This window comes from Rhinatrema bivittatum, chromosome 1, assembly GCF_901001135.1.
Source record: "Rhinatrema bivittatum chromosome 1, aRhiBiv1.1, whole genome shotgun sequence".
NCBI classification, from domain to species: domain Eukaryota; kingdom Metazoa; phylum Chordata; class Amphibia; order Gymnophiona; family Rhinatrematidae; genus Rhinatrema; species Rhinatrema bivittatum.
The window spans coordinates 762985903-763000110 of record NC_042615.1 but is presented as its reverse complement, the minus strand read 5'-3'; positions in this window follow the sequence as shown (position 1 = coordinate 763000110).

Here is a 14208-nt window from a genome sequence, read left to right as displayed (position 1 = left end):
GTGTGGCAGGGCAAGAAAATCGTCTTAGGCACGATTTTTTAGTTAAAAAATCGTTAAAAATCGTTTTTTCCGATTAGTGCGCACTAACTCGAGTTAGTGCGCACTAACGGGAGTTAGTGCGCACTAACTGGGAGTTAGTGCGCACTAACTGAAAATGATACAATTTGACACTTTTCAGGTCAGTTAAGGTCAGTTTAGGAATGAATATGTATTCCTATTGGCTGCCCTCTTATTTATTCATGTTACCAAGTTTCCTACTGACAGTATATGGGGGATGGGAAATGGAAACAGTTGGTAGCTTGACAAAACAAGTAATGTGATCAGTCAATGTGACTAGAACTTGTGCCCTAACCCTGATACCAGGGGTATTGTGATCTTCCTGCACACAGTGCCCTATCCCTATTAATACCAGGAGTGTTGTGATCTTCCTGCACACAGTGCCCTATCCCTAATACCAGGGGTGTTGTGATCTTCCTGCACACAGTGCCCTATTCCTGATACTGGGGGTGTTGTGATCTTCCTGCACACAGTGCCCTATTCCTGATACCGGGGGTGTTGTGATCTTCTTGCACACATCCCGATATCAGGGATAGGGCACTGCATGCAGGAAGATCACAACACTCCTGGTATTAATAGGGATAGGGCACTGCATGCAGGAAGATCACAACACTCCTGGTATTAATAGGGATAGGGCACTGCAGGCAGGAAGATCACAACACCCCTGGTATCAGGGATAGGGCACTGTGTGCAGGAAGATCACAATAATGCAGGGAGGGAGCTGTCTCAGACTTCACCATCCTCCCCCCCCTTACCCACACACCATTCACTAGCTGGGACATGGGGGAAGTCAGGAGTGAGGGTCAGGCAGCTCCCCCCTGTCTGTGAAGCCAGCCTCTCACTAGTAATGCAGGGAGGGAGCTGTCTCAGACTTCACCATCCTCTCCCCCCCCCTTACCCACACACCATTCACTAGCTGGGACATGGGGGAAGTCAGGAGTGAGGGTCAGGCAGCTCCCCCCTGTCTGTGAAGCCAGCCTCTCACTAGTAATGCAGGGAGGGAGCTGTCTCAGACTTCACCATCCACCCCCCCCCCCTCACCCACACACCATTCACTAGCTGGGACATGGGGGAAGTCAGGAGTGAGGGACAGGCAGCTCCCCCCTGTCTGTGAAGCCAGCCTCTCACTAGTAATGCAGGGAGGGAGCTGTCTCAGACTTCACCATCCTCCCCCCCCCTCACCCACACACCATTCACTAGCTGGGACATGGGGGAAGTCAGGAGTGAGGGTCAGGCAGCTCCCCCCTGTCTGTGAAGCCAGCCTCTCACTAGTAATGCAGGGAGGGAGCTGTCTCAGACTTCACCATCCTCCCCCCCCCCCCTCACCCACACACCATTCACTAGCTGGGACATGGGGGAAGTCAGGAGTGAGGGTCAGGCAGCTCCCCCCTGTCTGTGAAGCCAGCCTCTCACTAGTAATGCAGGGAGGGAGCTGTCTCAGACTTCACCATCCTCCCCCCCCCCCCCCCTCACCCACACACCATTCACTAGCTGGGACATGGGGGAAGTCAGGAGTGAGGGTCAGGCAGCTCCCCCCTGTCTGTGAAGCCAGCCTCGCACTAGTAATGCAGGGAGGGAGCTGTCTCAGACTTCACCATCCTCCCCCCCCCCTCACCCACACACCATTCACTAGCTGGGACATGGGGGAAGTCAGGAGTGAGGGTCAGGCAGCTCCCCCCTGTCTGTGAAGCCAGCCTCTCACTAGTAATGCAGGGAGGGAGCTGTCTCAGACTTCACCATCCTCCCCCCCCCCTCACCCACACACCATTCACTAGCTGGGACATGGGGGAAGTCAGGAGTGAGGGTCAGGCAGCTCCCCCCTGTCTGCGAAGCCAGCCTCTCACTAGTAATGCAAGGAGGGAGCTGTCTCAGACTTCACCATCCTCCCCCCCCCCCCCCCCTCACCCACACACCATTCACTAGCTGGGACATGGGGGAAGTCAGGAGTGAGGGTCAGGCAGCTCCCCCCTGTCTGTGAAGCCAGCCTCTCACTAGTAATGCAGGGAGGGAGCTGTCTCAGACTTCACCATCCTCCCCCCCCCCCCTCACCCACACACCATTCACTAGCTGGGACATGGGGGAAGTCAGGAGTGAGGGTCAGGCAGCTCCCCCCTGTCTGTGAAGCCAGCCTCTCACTAGTAATGCAGGGAGGGAGCTGTCTCAGACTGGTATCAGGGTTAGGGCACTGTGTGCAGGAAGATCACAACACTCCTGGTATTAATAGGGATAGGGCACTGTAAGAGATGACTGTAGTAGATTGAATAAAGATCTGATGTTTCTGCTCTCCTCACACCAAACAAAAACAACACACAAGCAGAGAAGCCCTTCTTACAAAGCTGAGCTAGTGAGTTAAGTAGGAGGAAAAGTAAACATACTGGTGCCAGTGTGGCTACTTAAAAAATACACTTACCAACAATCAATTACATATATTTGAACTGTGTACAGTTCCAGCCAGGACCACCTTTCTAAAATGCACAGTGATTGGCAAATTCAACATGCACTAGCATTTCAGGTGCCTGCTAACAAAAATAATAAACAAACAAGTTCTAGTCACGTGAGTGCTGATCATTACATTACTTTTTTTGTCAAGCTTCCAACTGTTTCCATTTCACATCCCCCAACCATATTGGTAACATCAATAGATAAGAGCACAGCCAGCCAATAGGAATACATACATACATATTCATTCCTAAGTGACCTTTACTGACCTGGGAAGTGTGAACACTTTGTTTCATTTTCTGTTGGTGTTCGTTAGTTTCCAGTTCCATTTCCCATCCCCCCAACCATCACCTCAGTGGTAACCTTGGTAATATCAATAGATAAGAGGGCAGCCAGCCAATAGGAACACATATTCATTCCTAACTGACCTTCAGTGACCTGGAAAGTGTTTATTTGTATCATTTTCAGTTAGTGCGCACTAAATCGAGTTAGTGCGCACTAACTCGAGTTAGTGCGCACTAACACGATTTAACGATTTTTAACGATAAATCGTTAGAATTTCTATTGTATCGTGTTCTATAACGATTTAAGACGATATAAACATTATCGGACGATAATTATAATCGTTGAAAAACGATTCACATCCCTATTGCATACCATTGGATATCTTCCTCAAAGAAGCTCCAGAAAAAGAGGGCAACAATATACTATCATAGTAGACCAACACCAAAAACACTATTAAGAATACAATTCTCATCAGTTATGTCATAAGAACACTTACACACTGCACACTTTGCTGAGAACTCTTAATAATGGGCTAATACCCAAACTCTCTTCTTCATTCTTGTCTTCCTCCTCAGTGTCTATATTTTCTTCCTGCACAGCTGCTTCCTCACAATGGAGAAAATCCAGTGAACCCAAATGTTGTGTAGCATGCAACACATCATGAATAATTTATTGACTTTCATTGTACAAGGAAACTTCTGGCAAGGCCTATAAAGAAAATCCAGCTTTTCAGAAGTCCAAAGTTACAGTCAGTCAGGAGGTTGGTGGAAAAATGGATAGGATTCTGTTGATTTCCACAGGCGGCAGAGGTGTAGAGGAAGGGAGTTGTAGCTTGACCAACAGGGATTAACTATTATCTCCTACAAGCATAGATGTGTTGTTTTTACTTTGGATTTGTTTATGGTATGTTATGCTTTATTATTTTGATTGATGTTTGATGATTTTTTTAATTCTAACAGTGGTTTATATATGTTTTTAGATTTGTTTATTGCATATTTTATGGTTTATGATGATAATTTATACTTTGATATTTGCCATGTTTGCTGGTAAAGGTTTGGACAGTTTTCTGGAAAGGCAGCTAACAAATTGATAAATGTAAAAAAAGTAGTACAGCATGAAATCCTAGAACATTTGAGCACATCACTAATGCCACTGGTCTACAATTGTTCCAGCATTTAACCAATAGAACTCTATGGTTGCGCATGCTTTCAAACGTGTGGTGGGGATGCGGTGGGGGGATGGGGGAGATGATGTGTTTGCAGAGGAGATGTCCGGTATCTGTAAATTCTGCGGTTCATCCCTCTCATTTTTCTCACTTCTTTGCAAAAACAGGTATGTATTATAGCTGCTTATATCACTATAACCTTACACAAAGCACAAACTGTGGAGAATGAGATGTGTCACTCTTCTAATGTGATTCCACTGAGTCCTTCTAGGAATGGTAAAAATAAAAATTGGTATAGAATGTGATTTCCCCTGGGGGAATGGTTCCTAAGTGTTGTGAAGTAAAGCTCGTGTATATTAATGCAATCCTTCTTTACTTGTTTCCCAATTAGGCTAATTGAATTCAGATTGCCTCAGAGTGAACTCCAGAGATGTTTACCTTGATGGGATGACAGACCCGAGCCTTAGCAATCCTATTAGCTGTGAGAAAGCAAATCCAAGAGGCTAGCAGCATTCCCCATGTGATCCAGGCCCCTCCACCCTTTATTTGCTGCTTCTATCTTTATGTAGGAAGTTGATTTGTTTGATTTTTCTTTTTGGCTTAAGAAGCAATGATGAGAACGGATCCAAATTTGGGATCAGTGAACCATAATCAGTTTACTTTGCAGGAAGAAAATCATGATTTATCAAGTTGTCGATGATCCCAGCCTTTAAGTCACAATTAAAATTGAGATTAATGGGCGATTGAGTGGAATGTGGAAGATCGGTTTTGTTGGGAGTTTAAGAATAAATAACCACTGCAACAAGTAAAGAGAACTAAATGCATTTAGAAAGTAAAAAGATTAAAAGCTGTTGATATTCTCTTGGCCATTCTTTCAAAAAAACGAAATGTGTTGTAAAGAAAGCAATTTTCAATAGCACATGAAAATGCAAAGTACATGCACACTTTTAGCACACCTATTTTGTAGCTGCTTTTTGAAAATTAGCTAGCATGAACTAAAAGCACCCGCATGCTTAGCGTCTGCTATTTGTGCAGGTGGACAACAGTGCATGCACATTTGAAGATGAAATGCTCCTGTGCTGATTCCCTCCCACCTCCATCCCCAGAATGTCTCTTTCTAATCCAACTAAATGTACATGAGCTATGGAAACCAAGATGTACTTTTAGCTGGATAGAGGAGAGCAGTTTTCAACCAGGACAATTTACCATGGAAAGAACCTATTTACCTGGGTAAAGGGCTTTGAAAATTGTCCTCAAAAAGCCAGAAAAAGATGGCATTGATGTTTCTCCATTCTCTATAAAAGCAGGCACACTGCAGTTCCTCATTACCTCTCTTCTCTTGTCTTCTTTCACCCTATACCCTTCCTTGTGAACTTCATTATCTGTGTCCTTCTCCTCCACCGTCAATTCCCATGTCTGTGCCATATGCCTGGAATCGGGGCCGATGCTAGCTTTCTGCTGCCCTGTGTGAACAATGACTGTATTGCCTGCCCCCCTCCCCCCCACCATTCATTCATTCTCTGTCCCAGGACCACCCAAAAAACTCTTCAGTGATACAAACTTTAAAAACTGACATCATCCCCCCACCCGAACCCATGGCTGGTGCAAGGGTATTAGGTACCCAGGAGAACCTTATAGCCTTGCACAAAGCCCCCCGCCCCATTCCACACACACAAAAGTTATGCATTTATATTTTACATGAAAAATATCAATGTACAGTATTCTACAGTAAAAATATCACTTACATTATATTTACATGCACTGCTGTGAAGCCAACCAGAAATCCATGCAAAAAAGACACTTGGATCCCATATGCTTTTAAGCCTATTGTGATGTGTGTTGGGTGTGTACGTGACTCTCCAAAAATCTTAAAACACTAACACACTTCCTATTAGGAGAATGCTTCACCTCCGTCACCCATGCAGAACATAAACCTACCCTCACCAAATACAGAATAGAGCAACCATAAAGTATAAATACAAATATGCAGACAAAAACTGAACTGGAATCCTCAAGAAGTCAGACTCCATATGCATTGCAACAATGGGAAAACAGAACCATCACCATTCCTCAAATATCAAACAATAAAATCAAGAAATAAAATAAATACATAATCATAATACTAAAAACATACTAATAATATTTCAAAAAAAGCTGATGAATAAAAGACCAAATAATTAAAAACTCATATACAAGTTTTTTTAAATGTCTCAAACACCATAAAATATTTCAAAACAGCAGACACAGCGAATAACACCTGAAAAAAAACCTAAAAAGAATTTTAAAAATTCACGCTTTTCATACCTGGGAACTTTGATTTCCAGCCATCCCGAGATTGTCATAGATTAGTGGAAGAGGGATTCACAAACTTTCTCCTCTTTCTTATATACACACACACATACAAGCTCATACACACATATGCTCCCTTTCAGACAAACCAGCAAGCGTCTCTGGCTTTTCTTTGTTTGGGATCTGCCTGCAGGGTCAGGCCCTCATCTTTTGGGGAGGTGCCGATCGTTGCTACCTGCACTGAAGCTACAGGGCCCCATGGTATTAAATATTTGCGGGGTTTCCAGTTCCTCCATGCTGATCCCGTACATCGCAAGATTGGCATAGAGAAAGTGTTACTCTTGCACATTCTCAAAGATAACATATGCCAATTACTAAAAATTAAAAAATAATTATTTTTTTTCGCTTTGCTATCTGATCTTAGTTTTCTAATTGGTTGGTCACAGGATTTTTTTTCCCCCACCTTCCCTTTCTTGGTCTTTTGCCAATTCCTTTTACAGGGTCTTTTTTTTTCTGTTTCTTCTCTATCCACTCGTCTTCTTCTTTTCTTCCCTCAAACACACACTCAGGTTCTCCTTCTCACACGTTGACTCTTTCTTACACACACACACACACATTCAGGCTCTCATTTTCAACCGCTGTCTCTTTCTTTCTCACAGATAAACACATGGGCACAGGCTCTCACACTCACATGCTGTCTCACACACACAGATTTTACTCTCAAATGATTTCTTTCATACATAAATACACACTGTCTCTCTTTCACATGCTGTCTATCTCACACACACACAGGCTCTCTCTGTCTCACATGCTGTCTCACACAAACACATGGGCTCTCACTCTCACATGTTGTCTCACAAACATACAGGCTCTCACATGCTGTTTCACACATACACACACACACACAGAGGCTGTCACATGCTGTTTCTCTGATCATGCAGGCTCTCAATCCCACACACAGTCTCTCAACTCATTCTCATACACAGACACACACTACAGGGCCTCAGCCTCTCTTACCTCTTGGCCTCCTCTACACAGGTCTCTGCGGAATGGGTTCTGCAGCAGCCCTGATTTTCTCGGGCCGCTGCGAGGTGGGATCTGCAGCGGCCCTGCTACCGGGCCTCCTCTTCTCAGGCCCCCATGAGGTAGGATCTGTGGCAGCCCTGCTACAAATGCTACTGCTCCTCTGCCGCATGGTCAACGCTCCTCCTCCTTCCTGCCCGTGTGGCTCCAGCAACGTTTTACTTCCAGGGCCACACAGGCAGGAAGGAGGAGGGGCATCTGGACATGAATTTTTCTTTGGGCTGTGGTGGGATGAACTGCACCATGGCCCCACCGAGCTTCCTGCTGTGTGCAGCCAGTAACATGCCCCCCTGCCCCCTCCCCGGTACAAAACTGCTTCCTGCTTTTTCTGCCGCCAGTGGACCCGATCCACCGGCAGCAGAAAAGCAAAATTCTTCCACCACCAGTGGGATCGGGTCCACCAGTGGCAACATGGACCTCTCCCTGCTCCTGATGCCGCCCCACTGGGTATGCTGTCCCATGCAATTACATGGTTTGCTCACCTGGTGGCGCCAGGTCTGCCTGGAATAGACTTCCCAGGTAATGTGTCTTGCTCCCTTTTTGGCCACATTCACATTAAGCCTAAAAGTTCATCTTTTTTGAGACTGCTTTTAAATATTATACTCCAGTGCCTCCTAAGTTAATCTTGTTGATTTTTTTTAAATTCTTTATTTATTCACTTTTAAACAGAACAATTACAAGAAAATTCTTGTGCACAAAACTAGAAAAAAAAATGTAAAAAATTAATAACACTATATACTCAACAACAAATTGTTTCTCTCTTCCTTTGATTTGTTAATGGAACATGTGTTTTTTCTGGATGACCAAGTGTGTTTGTGTATTCATCAGTCCAAAACTGATTAGCAGGAATGAGGAGTGGGAAAAAATGCCATCCATCCTGCCTTCCCATGTTAGTAAAGGATGGGGGCAGATCCTCTGTGGGGGTGGGGTAGGTTGGGTCATGGCAGGTTGTGAAGTTGGTGTTCTGTTTTATTTCAAATGTATTTTTGGGAGCCCTGATTGGTCTGATTCTGCCCACAAAGCTTTGTGGGTAGTAGTGGGGGGGGGGGGGGAAATTATTGTTTACAATTGTTCCTGCCAGGATCGAGAAGCCATTTTCCTACCTCAGGTCCTCTGTGCTGCGGGGTGACAGTCTGGGTTTTTTACCCACCCTCCCTCTCTTATTCTGAGTTTAGATATTTGTATGGGGTTTGAGGTATATCACAGTGGGATGGTAAACCTGAGCCTAAGCTGGTTTATTGTAAACTGATTTAGTCTCACACATGGAGGAGATATGGTGGGGGCACATGTTAGCTGAGGGGGCTGCTACATGTGGCTGTTTTTGCAGTGAGGTCACAGCTTTGTTGAAGGTGCTTCCTGCTGGGACGTTACAGGGAGGACTGGTAAGTGGCAAGGGTCACTGAGGAGTGGTGGCTTATGGACTGGGGAGTGAAGGTGTGGCAACTGTTTTTTATTGGTTAGCTCGAGTATGTTATTGTTAATAAACTGTGGCCATGTTAATTCCCACTTTGTGTACTGTGTTGTTCTTTGGAATGGAGAGTGGGAGAGAATGCTGACCATCTCACCTTGCCCATGTTATTAAAACATTGATTGATTTTACTATTGTTAATTGTATTAGTAATGCAAAACATACTTTTATAGTTTCTAAATCATGGCAACACAACTTGCAGAGATTGCACTAATACACATATCCTACCAGCTAACTAATCCCAAATTACTTAGAATCAATTCTCGACTTTCACAACATTATTAAGAACTAGTTTGTTTTCTTACCACATTGACAACAAGGCTGTCTATATGCAAGGTTAGTATAGGAGATATCAGACGTTTCACTACTGTGTGCAGCAAAATATGAAATCTGATCACAATATGGACCTGAATTTCAGCATAGGGATACTGAGGTGATGAACCTTGATCTAATGGACCATGCATGAACTGTTGCATATTCATGTCCTGTCTGAAAAAAAGCAACAGTGGAAAGAGATTCAAGGCGCCAACCAACAGAGAGAGACTCATTAATACCTGAAGACAACACCTGAGCCATTACTGTCTGCCCCTTCCTACAGCCAGCAAACCCACTTCAGCCTGCCCAAGATCTCCCCACACAAAAGAAGGTCCTGCATGCTGCACTGCAGCTGGGACAACAGAGACTTGTCTTCAATGTGTGCTGCCACCTCAGGGACATCCTTCGTGAACCATAGCATCTCCCATGGTTCTGCAAACTGGACCTCTATAAGGATGATAACTGATGTTAATCTTCTACAGTCATGAGAGCTAGTTAGCTAATTACATTTATTAATATATGCAAAGCAAGTTGAAGCCTCTGATATGTTAATGTTTACTAATTATGCAGAACTTTTCTCAGTATAAACCTGTGCTGTGTTGAGTACATTAGAGGCATGTGTTTATCTTATTCTAACTGCTAAGCCTGAAATGTCTGAAAATAAAGCAGTCTGACTCTGAGACAAACAGGTGTCCTTTCTTGGACTTTTCGGATTGCATATAAGGTAATAAGTGGTAAAGTTCCATGGCATGGCCAGAATCCCTTAGAGAGGGAAGGGGGGGGGGGGACAGGCAGCCTCCTCCCCCAGTTATGTATATATATCCTTATATTGCTTACACTAGGAAGATAGGAACATCATGGCTCAGGAACAAGGACTTCAGAATCAGGTATCTGTAGGCTGGTCACAGAAGATAAGTCAGAGACACAGTCTGATCACAGGATATCAGGAAGAGATGTATCAGCTTCTGTGTAGGGAACTTAATCTTTGTGAGCTGATGTAAGGATCTCTGGTCACTGTCTGCCTTCATACACAAACAGGAAGTACAGACAGTGCTGGTCCCAAGGGTATGTCCATTGGTTGGCTGAGCCCGAGGATGATGGCAGCTTCTCAATGATGCAGGCTCTGATGCTGGCAATAGCTTTGCTGGCTTGTTCCTGGGTTCCATTTACTTCATAGCAGGTGAAAAGGCAAGAGTGCAGGCATATTGGTGAGGGCCCAACTCTGCTTTTGATTGAAGGATTCTCCTTTAATTTTTGGAGAAGTGAAAAGTTTATCTTGGAATATGTGGCTGCATAGCCTTAGGAATACTTAGATATTAGGCAATGTCTAATCTGTATTGAGCTCTTTGTTTCAGGCAAGCCAATTGTAAAGATTTATGGGCCTTATCAAATAAGGTTTATAACTTTGTTTTTCTGTAATGTCTACATTTTCTAGCCTTAATGAAAATCCAGAGTCCTTGCTGCTCTTCCATGTTAGTTTGGATAAGAGATAATGGCTTCCTGTGTTGCTATGAACAAAGGAGCACAACTAAGAAGCTTGCTCCTTTGTGTGCTCCTTCGTCTGGCAGAGTGCACCTTAAATGCTGTGTTTCATCATGGCTTATTTGCTTCAATGCTATTATACATGGTAAATTCGGTTTTAAAAGTGTTTTTAATGTTTTTCACTGTTCTACCTCTGTGGCTCTACTTTTGCTTCTGTTTGTTTGGCCTAGGAATATTGGTAGGTGCTCCTCCTGTGGGTGACCCGATCCTAGTTATTTTAGGAGGAGGCCGCTATGGTCACTTACAATCCATGGGGGGTAACTTTACTAAAATCTTGTACCAGACCTGTAATAATATTAACGTTAATTGTCAGAGTGATTCTTTGCCTATGAGGACTCTCTCATTGCTTTTTAATCAATGCTCAGGCAATTCAAAAGAAAATCTCAATATTGGTGGATCTCCTTAGAGACAAATCTTCTGATGACATATGTATCACGGAGTCTTGGCTTCTCCAGTCTGATTTGGTTTTACTTAATCAGTTTCACATCCCACATTATGAGGTTTTCTCAATATCCTGAAGAGTCAAAAAAGGTGGTGGCCTTCTGATTGTTGCTAAAATTTTCCATCAGTTGGCTTTGGTCCCCATTGAGGATATTATTCTTACTGAGACACTCTTCTTTGTGTCTGCATTGAATTGGAACCTCCGCTTAGTCTATTGCCCTCCAGGTTCGTTGGCTGCTAACCTATTTATGTTTATTGATTGCTTATTGGACAACAAGGTTGACCTAAAAACATGATCATTTTAGGTGATTTTAACCTCCATATTGATGCCCTTCCCGAGTCTACCATCTGTAAAGACTTCCTAGTGTTGATGCAAGCCTTAGGCTGGTCTCAACTTGTTCAGAGGCCAACTCATAAACATGGTCATACCTTAGACCTTAGTTTTATTCAACACCACTGGTTATCCAAGGATACATTTATATATAATTGTTCCGTTGTGCCATGGTCGAACCATTATTTAATTAATTGCCTAATTAGACAGCCTTATCTTCTTTTTCATAAAAAACCCACTTCTCTTTTGGTTTCATGGCATCCACCAATTGATCCTGACCATCTCAGGGACCAAAGGATTTCTTGCCATTTAGTTCTTGTTGATTCTAATGTAAAATCTTTGTTAGATAGATGGAATATCTCATTGTATGATGCTTTAGATTCCTTTGCACTGGTTAAAACACAATATTTTAAATGGAGGCACTGTGCCCCCCCTGGTTCATTGCCAAGTTGAGAGTAAAAAAGAGTAATGTTTGGAAAGCTGAACGCTGGTGGCATACAACAAAATGTGCTGATTCTCGTTCAGCATCCCATGAAACCCTTTTCACTTACAGAGTGGCTACAGATCAAGCAAAGAGGGACTGGATCTATCTAATGTTTGGGTACTTGCCAGGTTCTTGTGACTTGGATTGGAAACAGGACACTGGGCTTGACGGACCCTCAGTCTGACCCAGTATGGCATTTCTTATGTTCTTATGTAACCCAAATTAGCAAAGCTGTCTCACAGTTTCATGAGATATTTAAAATTGTGCATTCACTCTTTGAGGCCCCTACCTCGAATTATCTTACAGGGACCTATGAGTCTTCTGAGTAGGTTGCATCGGTTTCCTAAAAAAATCCTCTTTGATAGTTGCATCATTACCTGAGCCTAATTTGTCATTGATTACTGTTATTTTTCTCTCCTACTACTAGACTGGAAGTGGAATCTATTTTTAATAAAATTAAGGATTCTTATTGTATCTTTGATTCCTGTTCGACAGAGCTAATTAAAGTTCTATGCACTAAGATTACTGGTTTTTAGTTACCCTGGTTAATGCTTTCTTTAATGAAGGTTATGTTCCTCTTACTTTAAAATCGACTATGATCTGCCCTATTTTGAAGAACCCATTTTTAAATCCAGCTGAGTTGTCCAATTATCATCCTATTCCAAATCACCACATTTGGCAAAGATTATGAAAAAAATAGTCCTAAACCAGCTTCAAGATTATGTTGAGCAGCTACAACCTCTTAGATACATGCCAATTCAGGTTCCAGGTCCATCATGACACTGAGACTCTTCTGTTATCCTCTTTCAATATTATCAAGAGAGGATTTGACTCTAATGTTAATTTTCTTCTGGTGCTCTTGGACATGTCTGCTATGTTTGACATGGTGGATCACTCTATCCTGTTGGGACGTTTCAGTTCCTTGGGTATTACTTCATCTGTACTATCTTGTTTTTCATCATATTTTTCTTCTCACTCTTGAAGGGTGAATCTATGTCTGATTCACATAACCTGTCCACTGCTGTATCTCAAGGCTCAACTCTGTCTGCTATGCTCTTCAATATTTATCTATCACCCCTCTGCATTGTACTCAGAAAGTATGGTATCATTCGGTATGTATGCTAATGACATACAGTTCTTCTTCCCTATAACATCTACCCTTGTAGTTGCCTTTGTTAAGCTCTCAAACTGTATGACTGAAATCAGTAATTGGTTCTCTTTAAGTAGGTTAGCCCTGAACATCAAAAAAACTGAAATCCTGCTCATGGATAGGTCTGAGGTGGCTGACTTTCCTCTATCATTCAGCTTAGAGGGCCAGACTATCTTGATTTCCTCATATGCTCAGAATCTAGGTGTAATTGTGGATTCCTTTCTCACACTTCAGCAACATATTAATTCCTTAATCAAATCTCCCTTTTCCAAAATGCATATGCTTTGCTATGTGAAGCCCTTTCTTTGCTCTTCTGATTTTCTTAGTGTTGCACAAGCTTTGGTTCTCTCATCTTTGGATTATTGTAATTCTTTCTACCTAGGTTTACCTGCACCTTCTGTTAAATCTTTACAATTAATCCAAAATTTGCTAGTGTGCCTAGTGACAGGTACCCCAATTTCGGGTAAATTTTCATGTACGCGCACATTTTATAACATGCATGCAGCGATGTGTGCATGTTATAAAATTGGCTACCCATGCAGAAAATGAGTGCTCGATTTTATATGGCGCACGCATGTGCACGCAGGTGCCGACTCACATCCACAAGGGGGGGGGGGGATTTTTTTTTTTTTTTACACGCGTGCTGACGCAATTGGCCCTTTCCCCAATTCTCTCTCCTTTATTGGAGCAGACTGGGAGGGAACTTCCTTAACCCTCTACTTATCCTTCTTCCCTTTTCCCCTTTCTTCCCCAATCTTTTAAACCCCACCTACCTACCTTACATTTTTTTGTTTTACAACTTACCTGCTCCTCCAAGCAGAAGTAAGTTGTGCACCGGCTGGCCAGCACTAGCTTAACTGGGACAGCACCAAAAGGCTCTGTTCTGGCCGGCCCCCAGCCCGCCCCCAACCCTCCCCTTTTTAAAAGCCCAGCACTTCCGCATATACCAGGAGATACATGCGTGGCCAGGCAGCTTGAACACGCGCTCGGCACTAGCTCAGCCAGGCCACGCGCGTATCTCCCAGGATTTGTGCACACCAGGCTATTAAAATCAGCCCTTTGTGGGTACATTTCTTCAGTTTTGGTTACTTTACATTGTCTTCCTGTGGCTAATCGCGTTCACTTTAAAGTGTTATGCCTAGTGTTAAAAGCCATTCTT